The sequence below is a fragment of the Anthonomus grandis genome, chromosome 6 (assembly GCF_022605725.1).
Source record: "Anthonomus grandis grandis chromosome 6, icAntGran1.3, whole genome shotgun sequence".
Classification (NCBI taxonomy): Eukaryota; Metazoa; Arthropoda; class Insecta; order Coleoptera; family Curculionidae; genus Anthonomus; species Anthonomus grandis.
In genome coordinates this window covers 18,280,957-18,304,754 of record NC_065551.1, presented here as the reverse complement: position 1 = coordinate 18,304,754, position 23,798 = coordinate 18,280,957, and the positions used below count along the sequence as shown (strand labels likewise).

The 23,798-nt window shown below is 33.6% G+C and overlaps 1 long non-coding RNA gene across 1 annotated transcript in view; it reads left to right on the top strand.

The window, feature by feature from the left end:
• The first annotated feature begins 1,851 nt into the window (after window positions 1-1,851).
• Window positions 1,852-23,798, top strand: part of LOC126737303 (uncharacterized) — a 50,146-nt gene continuing 28,199 nt past the window's right edge. Inside the window, exon 1 of the long non-coding RNA XR_007660986.1 lies at window positions 1,852-2,122. This is a non-coding gene — a long non-coding RNA (uncharacterized LOC126737303). The remainder of the gene's footprint in view (window positions 2,123-23,798) is intronic.

Here is a 23,798-nt window from a genome sequence, read left to right as displayed (position 1 = left end):
TTCTGGCTTCCAAACAGAGCGTAAGATGCCGCATGACATTTAGATCAGTATCTCCGCTCCAAAGCACTCCGATAATCTTTCGATTCCTTATCTTTGATAATTCGTCAAACTGATGGAGCGTTTAATTGCAATTCTTGACGTGAAACAGTCGTGTATTGTTTATGAAGCAGAAGCTTCGAAAAAACCGAATACATGTCATAAAGAATTAAGTTTTCTTTATTGCTCGGGTCACCGGCTGATGTTACGATTCAGAAGCGGAACCAATAATGAATATGTAAATAATTATACTGAGTTTTTTCCTGTCACTGCATGTACAAAAGAAAGCAATAAGCACGAATCTAATTTAATTAGAAGTCGGAAAAGTATGACAATTTTCTTGATATATTATCTACTTCTTCATATTTAAAGTTTATATTTGAAAAACCTGGATCATAATGGCTAATTTATACAAATCATAATTCCACCTCAATTTAATCTCTTCGTTAATTTTGTACAGTTACAGTCAGTAATATTATACATATTAGTACTAGAACATTAATTTTTACGACAAGATTAGGACTAGGTACTGTATTTATATTTTATTTGCAAAATATTCTTGAAATGGAAATTTTATTTGTTCTTTTTTCTATCTGTATTTGCTACATCTTTTTCCGTCCTGTGCAAATAGTAAGGAGACGTGAAATAATTGTTGTTGAACTTTGGAATTTATGATTTCATTATATTAATTTTTAATTTATTTAATTTTATGAATAATAAAATTAATGTATGAATTTATGAATAATAAAAATTGATCTAAATGACTGTAATTAGGCCTTTTGAATATACAATTTTGAAAATACAAATTTTTTTAAATAGATTTTATAAATATCTTCAAAACAAAATGTTATTTTTGTTGAGGGTTTTTTTGTGCTGATTTATTGGATATACTGCTTCATGTTACATTCCATCTTTCTCTATCTCACAGAAAATGAGCAGTGAAAGGGACATTATTTTGTACTGATTGATCCAAATGTACTTTCTTGCGCTAATATCCTATGTAGGTGAAGGTCCTTGCTCTTATTAGTTTTGTCAAATATTACTGTATTTTATATGCCCAAACAGTTTTTAAAGGATGGCGACATATGCAAATCCTAATAAAGAGAGGTTAGTTTGGTCCGTTTTGGATATGTTGGCGTTTATCTAATTTATTTTGCATTTCGTAAAATTTTTTATTTACCAAGCAACATTTCGATATCATTTGATCGTTGTAAGACAAGCCAATTTTGAACATTTTTTGTGTTGCAACCCTAATTGAATTTTTATAAAAAATATGGATTAAACCTTGTTTATTTGGAAAATTAAATAGAACACCTAATGCATATAACTAATAATTGTTCCATTATCAGGCGATTTATCCAGAGTTCAAGGCTTTTTAACATTTAAGAGCAAGATATATATTTACAACTCGTTTTTACTGTCACATTTCAGTTACCTTCTACCTTTGGGAGTTCATGTGATGAATTTCAATAAAATACAAATATTGCAAAATAAGATATTAAAGGTTTTATACAGGGTGTTTCAGAACTATGGGATCAAACTTCTGGGGGTTGTTCAGTGCAACAGAAGAATCCATTTGAGTATAGGAACCCATGTCCGGAAATGCGTCACTACGCCACTACGGCCCTAAGCAACACCACCGAAATAAAGATTTCTTTATTTCGGTGGTGTTGCCCTAAGACGCGTTAAAATTTATAAAAAACATTAATTACCTAAATAGGATCTGCTGCGTTCATTTTTACCTTTTGTACATGATACCATAACAACAATTGTTTAAAATCAACGCTTATCAATGTCATGTTTAAAAATTTAAGCTATACAATTTTTAAACATTTATTGCTAATGGAAAACCTTACCAATCAAGAATTGGCGGATATGCATTTGGCATACGGAGCAACAAACTGCAATGCACGAGCAGCATCGCGGTTGTATCATGAACGTTATCCCGAACGACAGCATCCTGGATACAAAAAGTTTATTGCGATTCATGATACTGGTGTTGCTCGAACCGTAAGAACGGTTGAATTTGAAGAAGAGGTGCTTCAGCGAGTTGCCGATGAACCATCAAATAGCACACTTGACGCCGGTAAGAATATGAATACGAGTAACGCTTCTGTCTGATAATCGTCTTGAGAGATACTTTTAGTTTATCAAGTATACAAGTTATTATTGTAAAGAATAAGTTTATTCGGTTAAGGTAAATATATTCTTTCTTTAAGATGCGGATATCATATTAGAAAATACATAATTATTAAAGTGATTTAAAACTGATCTTGAATTAGGGACTTTAGTATTTAACATTGTTACATTAAAAGATACATTATAAAGAACTTAAGTTCTTGGATTATTAATATTATTTAAGTTTTAAAATACGAATGTGTTTAATGGCCCTAAGAGTATGTTGTGCTTGACTTAAAACTATAAATCTTTTATGTAAGTTTGCAATTTTTCCATGTGTGGTCCAAAAAGTTCTTGATTTAAGAAATCCTAGAATTAGTATCAAATATCGAAGTCGTTTACAATAATTGAGATGATTCATCTTAGAAATGAGCTCCTCCACAATACATTTGGCGCGGGTGTCTATCAACTACATTCTTAAGCAGGCCTTTTTCAATGTGATTCGTCTTAATTATTGTTAATGACTTAGTTGTATTATAAATTATCTCTCTGATTCAAATTATAAATTTCTTTAAAATATTGTAGATATCGTACTATTTATGAGGATAAATCAATAGCAATAGAACAATAACAAAATTATGTAATATTGCACCCCCAAACATTGATGCACCAACATTGTTGAAAATTATTCATAAAAACTCGATGGAGATTCACAAAATCTTTTCTGTGGAACGTATATTCATTAGTGAAGGGCACACATTTGAAAAAAATCTGGTACCGTGAAACCGGGCTAAATTGATCATTTCGTTTGTAAATTTACTTGTAACTCTTTTGTTAACTGCGTATCGATATTAAAATTAATCATAAATGATTGTGTATGGATGCCGTAAAGGGATTTTGCAATCGTATCTGCTCTAAATTTAAAGTTGTTTAAAAAATGCCAAAATAAGGTGTGATCAATTTCATACCAAAAGGGGGGTGACTTTGATCAAAGCCATATAATTGTATTCTTCTTGCAATGCCTTAAAATGCATTATGAACAATTTAAGCCCCGCTTAAGTTCATCAATCCGTTTAAAAGTTACAGATAATTCTAGGTTTTGGGGTGAAATTGATCACTTAGGGGGAAATTAATCAGTCATAAAATTCCACTAATTGGTTATTTTTTTAGGTAAAATAAAAAAGAAACATTGCAGTTTTTTAATACTTTATTAAAAACACTTGTTTAAAAATACAAAAACTTATAAAATACATTCAAAAAGTAAAGAAACAAATCTTCAATTAATAGATAGAAGCAGTAATGCATATAGTAAGGATTTACATCTCCTTAATATCTACTGCTTTTTTGAATTGATAAATGATTTGACCTTTGACGCATTCAGCGGTAGGTTCTGGCAAAATAGCAATTATATCTGCCAACTCTATGGAAAACTCGTCGCCTTCTTGTGGTTTAAAAACAGTTTTTCTTCCATCGACAGATTTTAGTCCCAGAACTTCGAATTCGTTTTCATTGAAATTTTGAACTGTAGCTATGTAACGATAGCTAACACTTTTTCGCATGCCCCCCAACACTTTAACCAATAAAAATGTCCCAATTTTGATCTCACTTTGACTCACTTCCAAATATTCAATTTCTTCATTTTCCTGCAACTGGATAAATAGATCGTCGGCGGTCATGTCATCGTCGGAATTATCATTTGTTATAGGCTCTTCAACGTCGCTGTCTGAACTGTTGGAATCATTTTGGACTGTCACACTTTTCCCTGGCTGAACATCAAGTTTTGTTCTCTTCTTATTTCGTCTTGTTGGAGCATTTGAAAATCTCTGTTGTTGTAAGTAATTTACCAACACGTTCTGCGCTTGGTCTTGATTAAAATCTTCTTTAGGCAGCTTGTCTAATACTCGGTTTGGATTTAAAGAGACTATGCCACTTGCTTCAAAAGAAGAAATAAGATTTCGTTTAACCGCATGAGGTATTTTATCTTTGGATAGTTTACTATCTATTGTCACCAAGGTTTTTTGCAACAAATATGGTCCTTTTTGTCAATTGATGAATGTGTCGGATACGTATTTTTTCCATTCTAGCAAGACTGTTCTCCAGGCCATTTTAAATAACCTGAAAAACCCTACATCCAACGGCTGACATAAATGTGTCGCGTTCTTTGGCAGGCATACAAATCTAGTGTTATGTTCTTCACACAGTCTAATAACTTCTTCTGTGAAATGTGAAGCTAACTTATCGCCTATTAGAATTTTTCGCCCTTGCTGTCTTTTGGCATATGGTAGAAACGCAGACTTAAACCAGTCATTAAAAGTTTCAGCGTCCATCCACCCATGTGACGTTCGGTTGTATCGTGATCCAGCATCTATCTATGCAACAGGGTTCTCATTTTGGTCCTTGTTCAGTCCACTGCGTCCACATTTTTTCTGCTCGATAAATTACATATGGTGGCAAAAGAACTCCTGCTGCAATACCACACATCATCACTGAGGTTGCATATTTAGTAAAATTGCACACTCGTTCAGGGTATTTTACTCCACGGGAATATATTAGTTTTTTGCGCTCAGGGTCGTCAAGCAAATTAGTTTCATCATAATTATATACGTTGCACGACGGAATACCATTTAAAGTTGTTTTAAGGTTTTCAAAATATTCAGTTAATGTTTGCCTGGAAACATCAGCACGAGCCCTTTTAATATTAGCTGCAAGCCTTTGCGTTATTACATTGTTATGTCTTTTTAACAGCGAAAAAACCCAATCGGTACCGGGAAAATTGTCCTTAAATTTTGCCACTAAACAACCTTGAGTATCTAGCAGGTTTTTTGCCATATGCCTTAAATCTGTTAAATTAAGAGGAAACTCCCATTCGCCACAAATAGCAACACATTTAAGAATTAATTGCACTTCATTGGAGCTAAAAACGGTTTGCCCGCCGTTACTTTTAACATGACCCCCATGGTATCTATTATTTTAGGTCCCGTAAGAAATCTTGAACCATTTTGCAGCTTTGCGTAAACTCCACCCTTCATTTATGACCTTTTCTAACGCTTTTTCTATGGACTCTTGACCGTAGTCTTTGTACCTTCGTGCCCCAATTTTTCTCTTATAAACTCTCGGCAATATGTCAATATTCTAAAACCAAAAATATTATTATTACTAGTAGTACTATACCCTTAAAATTATATAAGCTTTACAATCTGCTGATCAATTTCACCCCATTCAGTTGGTCAATATGACCCCATCCAATAAATCCTAAAATTTGACAAAATCCGGCAACGCCGCAAACTTCATTTTGAGGTTATAAAAATACAAGATATTCAGGATACTAAATATATCACGCACATATCCACAATTTGCATGTATTTTTAAATAGCAGTCAAATTTTGGAAGGTTATATTTTTGTCTAAATATTACTTGCATGTTTGAGAGCCCCAAACTCCAAAAAAAAACGTTTAGCTGACAAAAAACATTTACATTGATCACTAGCTACACCATTACTGAATACGATTTTTTACCGAACAGTAAAAATCGGCACTTAATATGCGCGTGAAAATAAATGTAAAATATTTTGATATGGTGATCAAAGTCGCCCCGCGAAATCAAATTCACCCCATTTCACGGTACTTTATTTTGTGTCTTGATGTAGCTGTGCATGATAGGGATCATATTTGTTTTTCACGGGATATTTTCCCACGGACGATTTCGATATATGCAAGTTCTTACTTATTCGTTTTCTACAAACTAACTAAAGTTCAGTGTTGCAACAACCGACATGGTTATTACCAATTAGTTTTCTTCATTTAAAACTGTTTTCGTTCTAGTTTGCTTTTGTACAGGATGTTGGAAATTATTAGGAAATTTTTCCTAATAAACTCTTGAAGCCAAAAAAAACTTTCCAAGGTATTCACCGATAACGTAAATAATTTACTCATTATCGCTGAGAGTAATAAATTTTGACACAAATCTACTTAACATGACTGATTAAAACTGAAGTAAACATTATAATTGACGTCACATAACAAAGAATAAATGAATTATGGCCAATTTTTTACTTGTAAGACAAAATTTCTAATTTTTAAATGAGATAGCATCAGGGGTTAATATTATTTGTCTCTAACTACTATTATTTGATTATAGTTATTACAACTAATGACTTTTTTTCTTACTAGAAAGTGTTAAAATTGTTAATAGCCTAGTTATTACGTCGCATTTTAGAGCAAAACAATTTTAGGGTTAAAGAGAGAGTCAAATGAGACTCCCATTTTAGAAAAGAAATATAGGTAATTCAATTTAAAAAAAAAGTTCAAAGTATGTACCACGCTTTTTTGGGACACCCTGCATCAACCAAACTAATTTTAAAAAGTGGTCCCTCTAACTCAATTAACAGTCGCACTATTAAAGGTTTTTTTTGTTTCACGGTTTAGCCGCAATCGAGCACCGCGATATTAGATGGACACCCTGTATACACATATTTTTAAGATGGCCGAAGTTCGTTGTATGCGCCTCACTGATTTACCTATATGTACAAGTCTCTCATGTATACAATTGAAATAAAAGTAAATTCCCATAATAATATCAAGAAATACCCATCAATATACTCATCAATCATTGTGGCTAGAGTGCATAATCATGTATTTACCAAAGAAAACAACGTAATCTCCAAAGTCGCCATATTTTCCAATAGATGCACGTACACTTGTAATAGCCGCAGCAACAGCAGCATATACCCGGAAGAGCTGTCATCCTTCTCCAAAGTCCGGCAAGCATAAAAACGGACTCCCGGTTAAAAAAAAAATCTTATAAGTTCACGGATCCGACCTTTGACACCGCGTCGAGCGCATTTTTGCCAATTGCCTTTGCGCCGGTCTCTCTCTAATTAAGCTTCCCCGGTCTTCATTGAATAGTTTATACGGAGTCCTCCTCGTCCTAACGGGAATCGATATTCAATATTAAATATGAATTTAATTTATACACCGAATGCGTGTCTCATTAAATGCACGGCGCGCGGGCGAGAAGAGGTTAAAATGTTGAAAGGTTAGCTCGAGTTATTATTTTGGCGCGCCTTGTATCTATACTATTCGCTTCCAATTTAGATTAAATAATAACTATTAAGTTATTTTCTGTACAATGGTTGGTGTGGTCCAATAATAAACTGTTAAAGTACAGTTTCAATAAAGCAGTAAGTATATACAGGATGCATCAGTTTTGTCTCTAGTAGCAGAAATATTTGGACCACTGGGTAGGCAGGCTCAGAATTTAAAAGCCAAAGAACAATTTGAGTCTATCAACGCAACAGTGGCCTAAGCCCAAAAGAATGCTTTGAGAAAATTAACATTATAATTTTAGCGTTAAATTATATTTTTTTTTTGGTAGAAGTTATGTAAATTAGAAAAACTTTTTACAATTTTTAATCTATGTTTAATATTTTTTATTTAATGAGCCTATAAGTAATTCATTTTAGTTTTTTTTTTTTTAAATGTGGGTTAGGCCACTGTTGCATTATTAAAATTGCGATAATGTGTTAATTAGCCTGATTTATTGGTAGTATATTATTACTAAAAAACAAAAAAAAATTAGAATATTTTATTAGAAAGTCATAAAATTATAGTAAACATTAAAATAAAAATACTAACAAGCAAAATGTCAAAATATTGCTAGACTTAGTCTTCTGTTTCTTCTTCCTCCTCTCCTTCGGAAAAAATCTCTTCTGAAGTATTTTGTGATGTTTTTAAGTTTTTGTAAAAATCGTGATGAACTCCAAAAGGTCTTTCTTCTTTTTAACGTCTATGTTGCGCCCTTTGGGATACAAGTAACTAAGTTCAATACTCTCCAACGTTTGTATTGATCTTTTTTTTTTCAACAGTAAATGATTCGAATACTACATCTTCATTATTGGAGTACTTGTAAAATATACAAAATGGCTCTAATTTTTTATAAAGTAGCCTCTGAATCTTAAGCCACTCTACCACCGTCTATAGATTACAACAGTAATAGTAATAGATAAGTAATAGATTACAAGTTGTAATCTATAGACGGTGACTCTACTTTCCATTTGGTTGCTGATATTTTTCGATTAGTTAGATTTTGTTCCAACTTTGCTATAGAGTAGAACTCACTGCCAGACATTTCTATTACTTTAAAGGGTAACATTTTTCTGGATGATTCAACAATTTTCCTCCAATCATTTGGAATAAAAATGTCTCTAAAGAATTTTTTTTGTTTTTCCACCAACCCGAAATCCTGATCACAAGGTAGAAAGGAGTGCCCACTTACTAAAAATTTATGATCAATTTCATTAACCGTGTTTAGTTTTGAGGACACAATGTAGCTGCATAAAGCTGCCATCTTAAAATTTCTGTTTTGCCCACCGCATTGATCTGAATACATGATAAGTTTTTCAGTGCTGACATAGTTTTTAACAAAATGGAAAATGCATGAACCCTCTTCTTGAGGACCTCTGGAAGCAACAGATTCGTCCCATGTGTACATAAACACTTCATTCGTGCCTAAATTATGGATACCGAGGCAGTACGTCCAACGTTGTCTCTTATAATAACAAATCCCAGTAGATATGACGAGTGTTGGTAAAGTTTTCATGAGGTCGAAAGCTATGGCAGTTACTTCTTCTGGATTTATTTTTGCAAAATCCCCATCTCTCTACATACCATCTCTAGCAGAAGTTGCTGTCCGATGATGCAACTCTCGTTCCATTTGAATTTGTTGTTTTTCTGCATCGTCCGTTGAAAACTTTAATTTGTTTTCAAATAAATCACACTTCTTGCAAGAATCTTTTATCGGGGCATAGAAACAAAGGTTAAATTTTTTCAAAAAAATTTCTCTGAACATGAACATCGAGACAGGAGTCACGTTTTCGAGCTCTTTTTCTTGTTTATAAAGTTCATACATCTTTCCAAGACTTAAATCTGGGGCTAAATACTTTCTGTGTGGGTTTTTGCGTCGAGTGTAATGAGACTCATACGCAGGGAATTTTTCAATAAATTGTATTACGCTCTGAACCATTACATCTGGAGTTTTGTTTATAGATGTTCCCTTACCCCTTCCATCTACTGGTGCAGCTAAACCTTCTTTCTTATTAGCCAACACCCGACTGATTCTGCCATCAGAAACTTGAAGGACTTTTTTAAAAAACAATTTGCAGACTTTTATTTTTTCCCCTGCATCATTACATAAAAAGTAAATAGGAGTTTTCTCACGCCTTGAAGCTCTGGGTCTTTCAGTATAGGTTCTTAATTTATTTACAACTTCAACAAGTGCAAAGATATAGGCAGATTGTAGATCAAATATTTCAATGCTATAAAATAACGTAAAAATAGCTTCGTATGTACTTCTAGAAGAATTTTAGCTGGCATAACTCTTTTGGACCTATTAACTTATTCTTGACCGGCATTTCGTTTTTTCTTTGCAATATTACGTTTCCATTTACTTTCATTTCTTATGCGTTTTTTACCTCTACTTTGTTTTTCGGCTTCACTATCGGACCCCGTAGATTCATTTCGTTGTTCAAATATTTCATTGCCCATTTCAGATGGTACATACTCCGACCCAGAATCTTGAAATGGAACTTCACCACTATTTTCTGAACCTAAAAACAAAAAATATATAATATTTATTTTTTGTTTTCTAATTTTCAGAAACTACGGAGAATGATATCAAAAAACGACTCCTCTGTTGAAATTATTATAAATTGTTATTGTTTCAAAAAACCTTCTTGCAAAATGGTTAATTGGACAATCCAAACAACGTGACTTTTTCAGCTATTCAATGATGATGATGACGGTGATGGTCAAACATTGAAATCGATCCGCATTTACTGACGAAAGTCAACACATTTTCTTATATCGCAGGTATTTTTAAATAATTTAACAATTTGTACCCTTTGTATGATAAAAATCCGCCAAAATAATCAGTAAAAACTGCAATTCTCAATATTCAAAAATAATTGCAAATAAATATGTAAACAACACACTGTTTGACCATCACAGTTGCATTGAATTTTGACTTTGACATGTTGTTGGATTGCCTAATTTGAAAATTGTTAAAACCTAACCTCAAAAATATATCCGGTTAATTCGTAACAAATAATATAACGTAAAATGTATACAAAATACTTACCGACAATAACAGATGAAGAACAAGCTATAATCACATCAAGTTACTTCTTTTTAACTTTATACTATGAAGAAAACAGTCTATTTTCACTTTTACGCTGATGCACGAGATTTTTTGTTAACAACAGAATAATAATGCAACAGTGGCCTAACCCACAGACTACAGGGTTAGGCCAGTATTGCACTCGGTTATACGACTAATCAGGAAATGCAACAAGTAACTATACTGCTGCCATCTATTATCAAAGAGAGAAAGGTGGCTTGGGCCACTGTTGCCTTAAAGATCGCGCTATATGGAACATAAATGAGCATAAAACGCAAAATGTTAATTTTGTGGGTTAGGCCACTGTTGCGCTGATAGACTCATTTCTTAACTTCAAAATTTACAAAAATGTGATATTTGTGTGAATCGATGACTCGATGATAATCATACTTACTTAAATTTATCTATACCAAAACTGTTCGTCATCTTAAACGAACTATATGAGAAGTTAAAGAGATCTATTAGAATGTTTGATGTGCCGCGGATAGTCCGTGTGCCGGTATTCCTTGTTTTCCATGTCACATGGCATGCATGTTTAAATCGCAGATTTTTATGTGAAAAGAGTCATAAAGTAATATTTTAAGCGATATTTAATCATTCCGTTAAATAAATAAATGTTTTAATTTTTTTTTTAATTTATACATTTGATTCGTAAAATTTGACTACATACGCCCATGTACTATTTTGTTAGGCGTCTGACGTCAGTCACAGCTACTCAAGCGTGAAAAGTTGAACAGGTCCGGCCTTAAAATTTATTTGTATTTAAATTTTTATTACTCGGAATTTTTGGGTTTACTTTTATAAAGTTTGATTCAGGATAGTTGATAGCAAGATATTATTTGGTTTAAATATAAGAGTTAAGTACGTAAAATCAGTTTAACAAAAAATTTTAATTTAATTAGTTTGGTTTTTAGCGCCATCAGTGGGGTGTTTATAATAAGTGATGAGAGAATAGGTGGTACAAGTTACTTAGGCCTATTTATTCTGTGGATTAAGGCATTAAAGATTTACTTTTTGACAGAAAAGGGTCAAATGTTTTGGTTTGTCTTCAAATTTTATATATTTCCTTTTTTTTGGGTATTGAGATTTATTTTTATTTGGTGGTTATTATTAACGGGGATTTTGGCTGCCACATTCAATGTTATTTATTATTGTTTTTTTTTAATTTGTATATATTATAATATATTATTATCATAACTTACTCATGAAAACCCCATCTCTATATTTAGGACCAACACATTTTGATAAAAAGTAATTATGTAGTCAGAAAAGTGAAAGAATATTTTTTTAAATAAACTTTTACATTATAATCCATCTAGCTGTCTATATCTCATGCATGTAAAAGATATGAGTTTTACTTATAAAAAAACGCACTTTGCATCCTAAATGTAATATTTATTAAATTGTTTGCCTCATATTTAGTTATTGTGCATAATAGGAGAGATTAGATGAAAATTAACAAAAATAAATGCTTATACTAAAAACTAGTCTCATACAAAACATTACATTTTAGGTATACTAGATCTTAAAATTACAGTGAGTAACTAAATACTTTTATAATTAATTTAACAACTCATTTGAATACGTATATTAATAGTGATAAGTGAATGATAAGTATATGATGAGTATATTAGAACATAATATTACAACTGTACGTTTGTAACATGTTATAGTACCTTCTGCCGCATATAGTGCCATTCAGCTTAACCTTTATTATGCGGCACTATAGATACACAATTTAAATTCCTTAGAACTTAAAAAAACGTAAATCACACATCTTAAAAGAAAAATAGATCTTTGGTTAACGTTGGAAAGAATACAACATTATTAAAAGTAGTCACAGAAAGTTATTATTGTTATATTTTATGTTTTATAGATAAAAATTGTAGTGTTTTTTTAGTGTAATAAGTAATAAATTGAGGTTTGTATACAGAATAGCTAATATAATTTGAAATTTTGTAGGCATATTCATTTTAGCGTCATTCAATCTATATTTTTTAATATTTTGTTCTAGGTGATTTAAAATATCACACATGACTACATAGTTTGGATTAGGTGTAATGTAAGTATGTACATACATTTTTGTAGAAAATTGTATGTACGTTATGATAAATTTCTTTTAAATTTTTCGGTGTTGGATTAAGAATATATTTGTGTACGTATGCATTATATGTACTGAAAAAAACTCTTACACAACGTTGCCATTAAACTCAATGTGAAAAAGTAGTCGGAAGTCATTGAGAACGTTGAAGAATCATCAACGTCTTTAGTCAGATTTAAGTCGCCACGATAAGGATTTTTTGGCACCACTTAAGCATCTTCAACTCGGAATCAAGTCGCCAAGAGGTTACTTACATTATTATTATTATTTAGTCCGATTCAGATGACCACAGCAAATATGTGATAACAGTTTGGCAATCGAAATCGACATCTTTATGACAAACTCTAATAAAACTTGGGTTATTAAAAGGATGCGATCAAATTAATATTTTCCAAGTATAATTGCCCCTCTTTTTCTAAAGAATAGGGTTATTAAGAACCACCAAATTCTAAATTTTTACGAAAAACTTACCACAATCTGACTACCAAATTAGTATTTTATTTTATTTGAAAACCTTTCATTCAGAAGTTAACAACGGAAAAATCAACTCGAAGAATGCCAAAAAGGCAAAAGAGTGGCTGTGGTGATTAAACAAAATCAGCGAGCAATCATGTCCCTCTTCTTTGAGCTGTCGTCGTCCCAAGACACGTCCAGTGTCGAAAACGGGTAAAGCATGTCAAGCGAACAAAACTTTAGTAGAGGCCGCTAATTGCCTCGATATCGCAACTAAAAGATTCGAGATAATGTTTACAAAATGACTATAAAAAAAATATATAAAAATCACGCTTTGTTGTAATAGGATAATGGCCCGTGAGATTATGACTTTATCTGATATCGGTAATGATTGTTCTATTGATTAAGGTTAGTGTTATATCTGATATTCTTATAAGCTTTCAACAATTCTTAGTATGATTTAATTTTAATAGTTAGATTTTAGCTGGATATTTTCCTAACATTCTTTTTATTTAATTGCGGTCACATTTAGCGGATTTTCATTTATATTATATATTTCATTTTTCTTTTCATGTATGGTTTTTTAGAATTAAGTAAATACTTTCTAATATGAAAAGAAAAGAATGACTTGACATATCTAAGGGTTTCTAAGTTTCTATTTAATCATATTTAAGTCGGTTTTTGCTATTTCATGAGTCTAAATGGCTTGATTTCTTCCAAAGCTTTCAGTAAGTTGTTATGACCCTATTTAAAATTAGAGACATATTTAATTAATATTTCACTGATTATATCAGTTATTGTTTTTGAGAATTTGTTAAAATAAATTACTTTTCTTAGAGACTCCCGAAATGATTTTTACTGAAACAGAGGGTCAAAAAATTCTAAAGCTCCACAATGTCCTTTTAATTATTTTGAATTTAAGTCAAAGCTAGTTTATATGCTATTTATATTTCAAAAGCAAAATGACCTCTGGCCCAGATCTAATGCCTAGTTTTTTAGCTGCTCTGTTGCACTTACAAACCCTCTGCTTCACATTTTTAATCTGATCCTTAACACTGGTATTTTTCCCAATATCTGGAAGCAAGCCAAAGTTTGCCTATCTTTAAAAAGGGCGATGCTGGAACAATAGAGAATTACCGCCCTATATCCAGTCTGTGCAATTTCTCAAAGTTATTCGAGTTGGCTCTTTATAAATTAATTTTTCCCAATGTTCCAAGTCCATGCTGGCCAACGATCAACATGGCTTTCTTTCTGGTCGATCATGTACTACAAACCTAGCATTCTTCTCTCAGTTTGTGTGTGAAGCACTTAATGATAGAGATCAAATCGATGTTATCTACACAAACTTTCAAAAGGCTTTTGACCAGATTGACCACTTCATCCTATTAAATAAGCTTGAACGCCAGTTTGGATTCTCCGATCGCTTGATAAAGCTCCTTAACTCCTATTTAGTTGACCGCTCAGTTTGTAGTGGTCGAAAGCTTTAGATGTGCTTGTTTTTCCCCCACCTCTGGAGTTCCTCAGGGCTCTAACTTGGGTCCCCTTCTCTTTAACGTTTTCGCTAATGACTTGATCTCCACCCTTAATTGCTCTCGGTTAGCATATGCTGATGACCTAAAGCTTTTCCATAGGATTGACTCTATAGCAGATTATGGTCAACTGCAAGAGAACATTAATACTGTACACCATTGGTGCACTTTGAACAGGCTTAACCTTAATGTTTCCAAGTGTAATGTGGCCAACTACTTTCGAATCAAAAGTCCAGTTATCTTTAATTACTCAGTTAATGGAGAGTCTCTGGCAAGGTCTACCTGTTTTAAGGATCTTTGATCAAAAATTTTCTTTTATCCCTCACATCGAAGATACTGTTTCAAGGGCTACTCGCATGCTGGGCTATATTATTAGAAATTGCAAACTTTTTTTGAACACTGCCACTGCCAAAACTCTCTACTATGCATTTTTTAGATCCAGGCTGGACTATAGCTCCCTCATTTGGTCTCCCATTTACAACCAATACACTCACCTATTAGAATCAGTCCAATGTTTGGCATTTAAGGATGATGGAGTCTATCCTCCAAGGGGTTTTGACTATAACCTGCTGCTCTCTAAATATACTGAACGGTCACTCGCGAAGAGGAGAGAAATGCATTCGGTGAAATTCTTGTTTAATTTACTTAACCATAAAATTGACTGCCCATCCCTTTTGCAAAGGATTTGCTTTCATATACCACGCCCAGGATCTAGACAGTGTCCAGCATTTAACTTGGACACAGCTAGGTCCAACATTCTGTACCAGAGTCCTATTCACTTTATGTGTCAAAACTTTAACACTATTGCTGATTCTTGTGACATTCACTGTTTTGTTGCTGCTCCGCTGCTGGATCACCAACTTGTATAGTGTCTCTGCTGCTGGGAACAGCAAGTTATTTGTGGACTGTATTTTTTTATAGTTGAATTAAACAAACAAGTCCATCGTGAACCACTTCTTTATTTTAGAAAAATGTACTTCATATGCAAAAAAAGTGGAGGGCTTATTTGACGGCGTTAGTTAGTAGTTGACAACAACGTGACGTTTTTTCTGTCTGTCAAAAACGATTCAGGTATTTTAATTAACGTAAACCTTAACATGCCCCTCACCTTGAAAGAATGAAAATACTTTCAATGAAAACTAGAGAAATACAAATCACTAAACATAAAAAACATGACTTAACCAAAGTAAAAAATGAAATACGCAGGTTAGTTGAAATAAATAAAGTAAAAATGAAAATGAACTTAATAATTATTAATAACAGACTTACTAAATTAGAACTATTCTAAACAATGTCAACTTTGCTAAATGTCAATTGTCACTAATTGGAAGCGGACACAGTTTGGTAACAGTGCATCTAATGTTACCCGATATAGTTTTCACGGATACAATGCGCACAACACCATCATTCCCTGGATAGAGGGTATTAACGCGACCTAATTTCCACTTAAACGGTGGCAAGTGATTGTCTTTGATAAGAACCATAGTCCCTAATTGAATGTTCGGTTGGTTCTTCTTCCATTTAAGTCTAGTTTGCAAATTACAAATATACTCTTTGGTCCAGCGCGACCAGAATTCTTGTCTTAGAAGTTCTAATTGCTCAAAATTAGATAATCTATTGATAGCAGTATTCTGTAAATCAGGGTGAATAACAGATTGAAAAGATCGCCCAATTAAAAAATGTGCTGGGGTGAGCACTTGCAAATCATTTGGATCTGTCGAGAGTGGCGTTAAAGGTCGTGAATTTAGAATAGCTTCTATCTGGGTAATTACTGTGTAAAGACCTTCGAAAGTCAATATTGTGTTAAATAAAATCCTTTTTAAGTGATGTTTTGCCACTTTAACACTGGCTTCCCACAAACCACCATGATGAGGAGAATATGCTGCAATAAAATGCTATGAAACTTCAAAAGATGATTCTAGATTTTCCTTAAGTGTGGGTGAATTGCTTTTTAGGAAGGTACCTAGTTCCTTCAAATAATTGCATGCACCTACAAAATTAGTACCATTGTCAGAATAAACATTCAATGGTTTACCACGTCTTGCAATAAATCTCTGAAAAGCTTCAAGAAAGGCCCACGTGCTTAACTCAGTAACCAGCTCCAAATAGATCGCTTTTGTTGTTAAACAAATGAAGAGTGCTAAATAACATTTGCTGATCTTGCAACCACGTCTCTTTCGATCCTTTATTTGAAAAGGTTCAGCATAGTCAATGCCAACATCAGAGAACGGAATTCGAGGACTGACTCGGGAACTTGGAAGATTACCCATGATAGGGTTAGGTGAAGTGGGATTGAAACGAAAACAAATGAGGCACTCTTTGATAATTCGCTTTGCTAAATTCTTACCAGATATAGGCCAGTAATTATCTCTGATGTGTGCAAGCAATAATTGAGAGCCGCAATGTATAAGCACTTTGTGTTCATGCTGAAGAATCAACTTGGTTAGGTGATGCTTGGGACATAACACTGCTGGATGTTTCTTATGAAATGAGTACGATGAGTTCTTTAGACTTCCACCAACTCGGATAATTCCTTCTTTAATAAAAGGAGTGAGACTGAGTAGCCTACTTTTATTTGACACTACCCCAAATTTTAACAGTTGTTGTTGATAGTCATCAAAAAATGACTCACGCTGTGATAGCTTGACTAACATGTCTTTAGCATTGCGAAGTTCAGATATTGTCAAATGGCTAAAATGCCTATCGAATTTTTTAATTCGGCAATTAAAAATGAACCTAAGGCAAAATGCCATAATTCGAGTAATACGAGTGAAAGTTGAAAATTTGTGGAAAGGAAATAAATTTTGATTTTCGATTTCCACAAATGTTTGGGTTGTTTTGCGAAGATCTGGCAATTCTGAAACAGCTATTGGTTTGTGCATGTGAATATCTAAGGGCCAATTGATAGATGGCTCACGAAGCCACAATGGATCATGAAACCACATATCTGAATTAATAATATCGTTGGGTAGCATTCCTCTTGATAGAATGTCTGCAGGGTTCTGATCCGTAGAGACATATCTCCATGAGTCAATTGGAGTAATTTGTTGTATAGTAAAACGCGATCCCCCACAAAAACCTGTAGAGTGTTGGGTGAACATCTTAACCACGCAAGGGCTACAGTTGAGTCACACCAAAAATAGACTTCACTGAATTGTAAAGTTAAAGAAGATTTGACCTTAATATAGAGTTGTGCCAAAAGTAAAGTGCCACATAATTCCAATCTTGGAATGCTTAAAGATTTGAGTGGCGCTACCCTAGTTTTGGATGTAAGAAGTTCGACATGAACTTTATTATATTCGTCCACAGTTCGAACATAGATACATGCTCCATATGCACTATTTGATGCATCCGAAAATCCATGGAGTTGAACAGTGACTGGATTTTTTACTGAAATACATCTTGAAATTTGTAATTTATTTAAATTAAACAGTTGCGATCTGAAATGTAACCACTTCTTGGCTATGTCAACTGGAACTGGTTCGTCCCATGAAAGTTTTAGTGTCCATAAAATCTGCAGAAGTATTTTCGCTTTAATGACAACTGGACTTAAGAGACCAAGGGGATCAAAAATCTTTGCCACTTCGGACAAAATAAGTCGTTTTGAGAATTGCCCAACTTTTGAGGGGATATCGATATGAAATGAAAGGTTATCTGTTTCACAAGACCAAAACATGCCCAAGATTTTGTTTGTTTCTGAAGACCCGAAGAAATGATCAGGAGTACAACTTCCATGTGCAAGGTTTGATAAAAGATCTTTGCTGTTGGACTTCCATTTTCGTAAGTCAAAACATGCTGACTTTAAAATTGAGGAAATTTCGAGGCATAACCGAGTTACATCTTCCACTGAGTCTGCTCCTGCGAGCAAATCATCAACGTAGAAATTCTTACTTATGATTTTTGATGCCTGAGGGTATGATGAGATGTGATCTAATCCTAACTGCTTAAGACACCGTGTGGCTAAGAAAGGGGCACTAGCCGTACCATATGTAACAGTGTTTAAAGCGAAAACCTTTAGATCATCCTTTGGATCACTTCGCCATAAAATTAATTGTATAGGGCGAAACTCTTGCTTTACCTGTATTTGCCTATACATCTTGCAAACATCTGCTGAAAAAACGATTTGATGCTGTCGAGATCTTAAGATTATAGAAACTAAATCGTCCTGAACTACTGGCCCAACCATTTGAATTGAATTGTATGACAAACCAGTAGTGCTTGGAAACGAACTATTGACTCTGAGCTTGGTAGTTTGACTTTTCTCACGTAGCACACCGTGATGGGGAGAAAAATAACAAATTTGATCATTAGAAGGTATAAATGGTGACATATGATTTAAACTTTGATACTCGGACATAAATTCCTGATACATTTGCTTCAACTTCGGATTTTTATGTAATTTTCTCTCTAAGGATAAAAATTGTTGTGTTGCTTGAACCTTTGTATCACCCAAGACTTCTAAAGACTTCTTTAGCGGAATCCCTACAATGAATCTGCCATCTGAATCTCTCTCAACATTTTCGATGAAATGTTTCTCTGCTAAGAGTTCTTCTTCTGAAAGGATTGGCGATGAGGTTGAAGCCTCTTCAATTTCCCAAAACTTTTGCAACTGATTTTGAATATCTAAGGTTTTTGAGAAATGACAAAGGGTATTCTTTGATGAGTTAGGAATGCCTATGGGACCTGACACCAACCAACCCAATTTGCTATTCTGCAGAATAGGCTTATTGGGGCCTAAAGTAATGCGTTCCGCAGAAATAATATCCCAAAATACTTGAGCTCCAATAAGTAAGTCAACGTGATTGGGCTCAAAGAATGCTGGATCAGCTAAATGATAGTTAGTTGGAATATCTAGACATTCTGGATTGAAATATGTGTTAGGTAAATCACCTGTGATTTCTGGAATAACTAAACAATCTAATGAAACATTGAAGTTGTTATAACAAGACTTGAATTTGACTCGACATGATTTGTTAATATTAGACACTGAATGCCCAATTCCTAGGATTGAGGAATTAATTTTGTATTGTGTTATGCCTAATTTATTCAAAAAAATCTTGGGATACAAAATTAGACATTGAAGCATTGTCTAGGAGGGCTTTGCATGAATGCCCTTTACCATGAATATCGAAAACTTGCACCACTGCTGTGGCTAGTAAGATTTGACTCTTAGTTGAATTATATAAGGCAACTTGACCTTGAGTAGTTTCTTCACTTGAAACAAGGTGGCCATCTTCAACTGGAATTAAAGATTGCTGTTTATGAAGTAATGAATTATGCCGTTGTTTACAATGTCTACAATGACCATACCGACATTTATCTAGTTTGTGGCCACTGCGCAAACAATTAACACATAATTTTTGTGATTTAATTGTAGACCATCTCTGATCTACTGAAAGAGCAGTAAATTTAGGACAATGATAGATTGCATGCTGTTGTTTACAATAAAAACAACATAAGTTAGAACACTGATGAGTTGACGGTTGATTGACAATGAAGGTTTTGCGTGGTTAACCCTTATGCATTGCTACCTTATCTAAGAAATCTGCACGAGATGACAGGAAATCATATAATTCTGCCAAAGAGGGCAGTTCTTCAGCGAAGCCTGATTGTTCCCATTCCCGGATTGACTCAACATCTAGCTTACTGGTTACTAAATATATGATTAATGGATCCCAAGAGTTCGTTATAACACCTAAATTGTTAAGAGAGCGCATATTTTTCGAAATAATGTCTAGTACATTGCGAAATGAATTGGCAGAATCCGGTCTTATATCATAAATATTGAATAAGGATTTAATGTGATTATGCACTATTAATCTTTTGCTTTCAAATCCTTGACAAAGAATGTCCCATGCTAAATCATAGTTTTCATTTGTGATGATAATAGCCTGAATTGATTGTGCTGCCGCACCCTCTAGTGTAGCCTTTAAATATTGAAATTTCTCGATTGGCTCAAGGCAATTATTTTTGTGAACTAGAGAAGTGTATAAATCCCTGAATTCTAGCCACTTATCATATTGGCCAGAAAACTTAGGCAATTCAATGACAGGCAATTTTGTGTTTTGCCTTTTAACAGAGACCTGACGTTGTAAGGATGTAATATAGGGTGGTAAAGAATGAATGGATTCATCGTGTATAACTTGCTGATCACTTGAAGTTGTTTTAATTGAAAGAAATTGTTTAATATCAGCAATTGTTTTAAAATATAAAGTTTCAAAATCATTTAGGTCCTGTTCAGTGAAATTATCAGGATCTAAACCTTCGAGTTCAAAATGAATCTCTGAAAACTCTGTGAGCAATTTTGTTTCTATTTCTTTCAACCTCAATTCAATTTCAAGAATTGTTGATGGATTAGCACTTTCCTTTGAAGAATTAAAATAGTTTAATAAACGTGATAATTTTGAATTAATCATACCCTTCTTTCTTACTAGATTTTGAATTCGGGGTAGTGTTTTATCTTCATCTAACTCGTTTCCACCCTTTGCTCCTTTTCTTGGTGCCATTATGAAAAACTCGACAAGGTTTGTTTTAGTTTAAAAATGTGCTCAATTTCCCAAAGAAATATAAGAGGTGTGAAAAATCAGCAGCCCTTGAGGATCCAAATGAATTACAAAGATATGTATTTTGTACTCTGACACAAATTTGCTAATATGACAGAATTGCACTATTAGAACTTCTTTACAAATTCTAATTGTATATGCTAAGATTTAGCCTATATGCGATAAGATAAATATAATGTAAATATGAATGTAGCTGATTGAAACTATGTACCTTAAATTCTAAAATAACACTTCATTATGAATACATGTGAATTCTGGAATGCAGTAGTGGGTATGAACGACGACGATGACTATGACGACACTTGATTACGTAATATATGAATTGAAATGCGATTAATTAAAAGTATTAACGCCTCTTTTAACACTAATTACTGACTATTGTATATATATGTTCAATACATTAATGCGGGCGAAGCCACTCAGCTTGAACTGCAATCCGATATTACAGGAGCACTTCTTTTCCCGTGATTGACCAAGTGATGAATAAAGGCTTACCTCCAATCCCTGGTTTTGTTTAAAAAGGATACTTATGGGTAAATTGTCCCTTTGTCTTGCAAATTGTTTGTTGACGTTGTAGAGGCGGCCTTGGTATTTGTCTTCACCTGTTGTGGCTACTGACCTCCCAAATTGTAATTGTATCGCCGGAAAATCTTGAAATCCGCTCGATGCGACCAAAGAATGTTTTGTTGCTGCTCCGCTGCTGGATCACCAACTTGTATAGTGTCTCTGCTGCTGGGAACAGCAAGTTATTTGTGGACTGTATTTTTTTATAGTTGAATTAAACAAACAAGTCCATCGTGAACCACTTCTTTATTTTAGAAAAATGTACTTCATATGCAAAGAAAGTGGAGGGCTTATTTGACGGCGTTAGTTAGTAGTTGACAACAACGTGACGTTTTTTCTGTCTGTCAAAAACGATTCAGGTGTTTTAATTAACGTAAACCTTAACATTCACCATGACAATCTGACACTTATTTTGAGTCACCTACGTATGGTCGGTGGAGTTATTTAGTTCTTAGTTATTTAGTTATTTAGTTTTTAGTTTGAATACATTTATTTACTAATTTTTTTTCTGCTCTTTTGATTTAAATTAATTCTTGATTCTTATCCTAATTTGGTGTTGAGTTTTTATTATTTATTTTCTCAAAGTCACTACTTTTTTTTATTAAACAGCAATTCTTTTATAGTTTAGTTGCATGGATCTAATACAGTTCAAAAATAAATCATGTATATATTTAATTGATTTTCCTGTAACTGGGTATATGTAACCTATTGGAAATAAATTATTATTATTATTATTATTATTATTATTATTATGATTATTATTATTATTATTATTATATGCAAAAGATAAAGGCTAGACGGGATCAAAGCCCACCCCACTGCCAATCTCACCTGCTGGAGTACTGAAAGACCTTTGTCATCTAGTGCACCCAGCAGAAAACTGACAAGGCTCGTACGTCAGAGTTACGAAGAAATAACCATTAAAACAAGAGTTGAGAAAATACACCGCTTCCTTTTTAGGACCCCTTAACAACCCGCACTTGACAGCATATTAAGGTAAAGGCTAAAGTCCCCATTCACGTTATAATATGAAGACCAAATCCCTCAATTTCCGGCGACCTGCGTTTCCAACCAAGGTAGTGGTTTCCCAACAAGAGTGCAGGAATCTCCTAAAGGAGCCTTTGGTAGCCTGGACCAGTCTACCGAAATAGTCGAATGCGCTCCTAGTAACCGCCTATAATAACTGAACCCTAACAACGACTAATAAGTTCCAAGAACTAAATGAGGAACTAAAATTCCTTCAGTGGAATATACTGAGAATCAGTGAGCATAAAAGCAAGGAGAAAGGTAAAGTACTACTTTGAATAGGACATCTTTATTTTGTTGCTGTAGAAAATGTAAATGAAGGAGGAATAATATAAACTTTATTATACACAAATCACACGTTTACAATTTTATGCAGATTCAAAGCGTAAGTCCATACTATTACATGTGATACTCTGCTTCCACATCAAAGCAGGCTGAGAAACTAAACGATGAATTCTATGCCGACATCAACAGAGTTCTGCGACAGATTTTTTCTTATTACAACTTAATTATAAGAGATTTTAATACTAAACTGATGCAAAAGTAAATGGATTGTGAAACTTCGCTGGGAGTTTGGAATGTGGAAAGACACATGTTAAATTCAAGCAACAAAACAATTATATGCGATGAGGTACCTTCTTTAAAAAGGCTCCGCAAAGAAAGTGGACATGGGCAATAAACAATACTGATAAAGTAACGAATAAAATGAAATCAACCTAATAATTTCAAACACGAAAAACATTGTAAAAGACATCACACCTCTTTATAATAATTTCTTTAGAGGTAGTGATCACAGAATAGTCAGAGTAAGAATCAGTCAGATAGAGGTCGAAGATGGGACTTCACTGAGAGCAAAATGCAGGTCAATAAGCACAACTGCTAAATTCACGCCTTTCAGCAGCAATGGCAAACAATGATAACATAGACATCGAAAAAACAAAGAGACAAGACGGCGGAAATGAAGGAAGCGTAAAATAAATGCAAATTGGCTGAAAATGCGAAAAGAGAAAAGCTAAAGAGTAATGCTAAAAACCTAATGAAGATAAGATGAACTTTAGAAGAAAAGTACTCGGAGAGCGCCCCATAGCTAAAAGAAATTAGCAAAGCGATACCCAACGCAATTCGAAGAGACATAAGGCTACATAATACTGAAGGAATAATCAAGGTATTAGAGTATAACGAATTAGAGGATATCGAATAAAAAGTTATTCAAAAACAAAAGACAAATATGCAAGA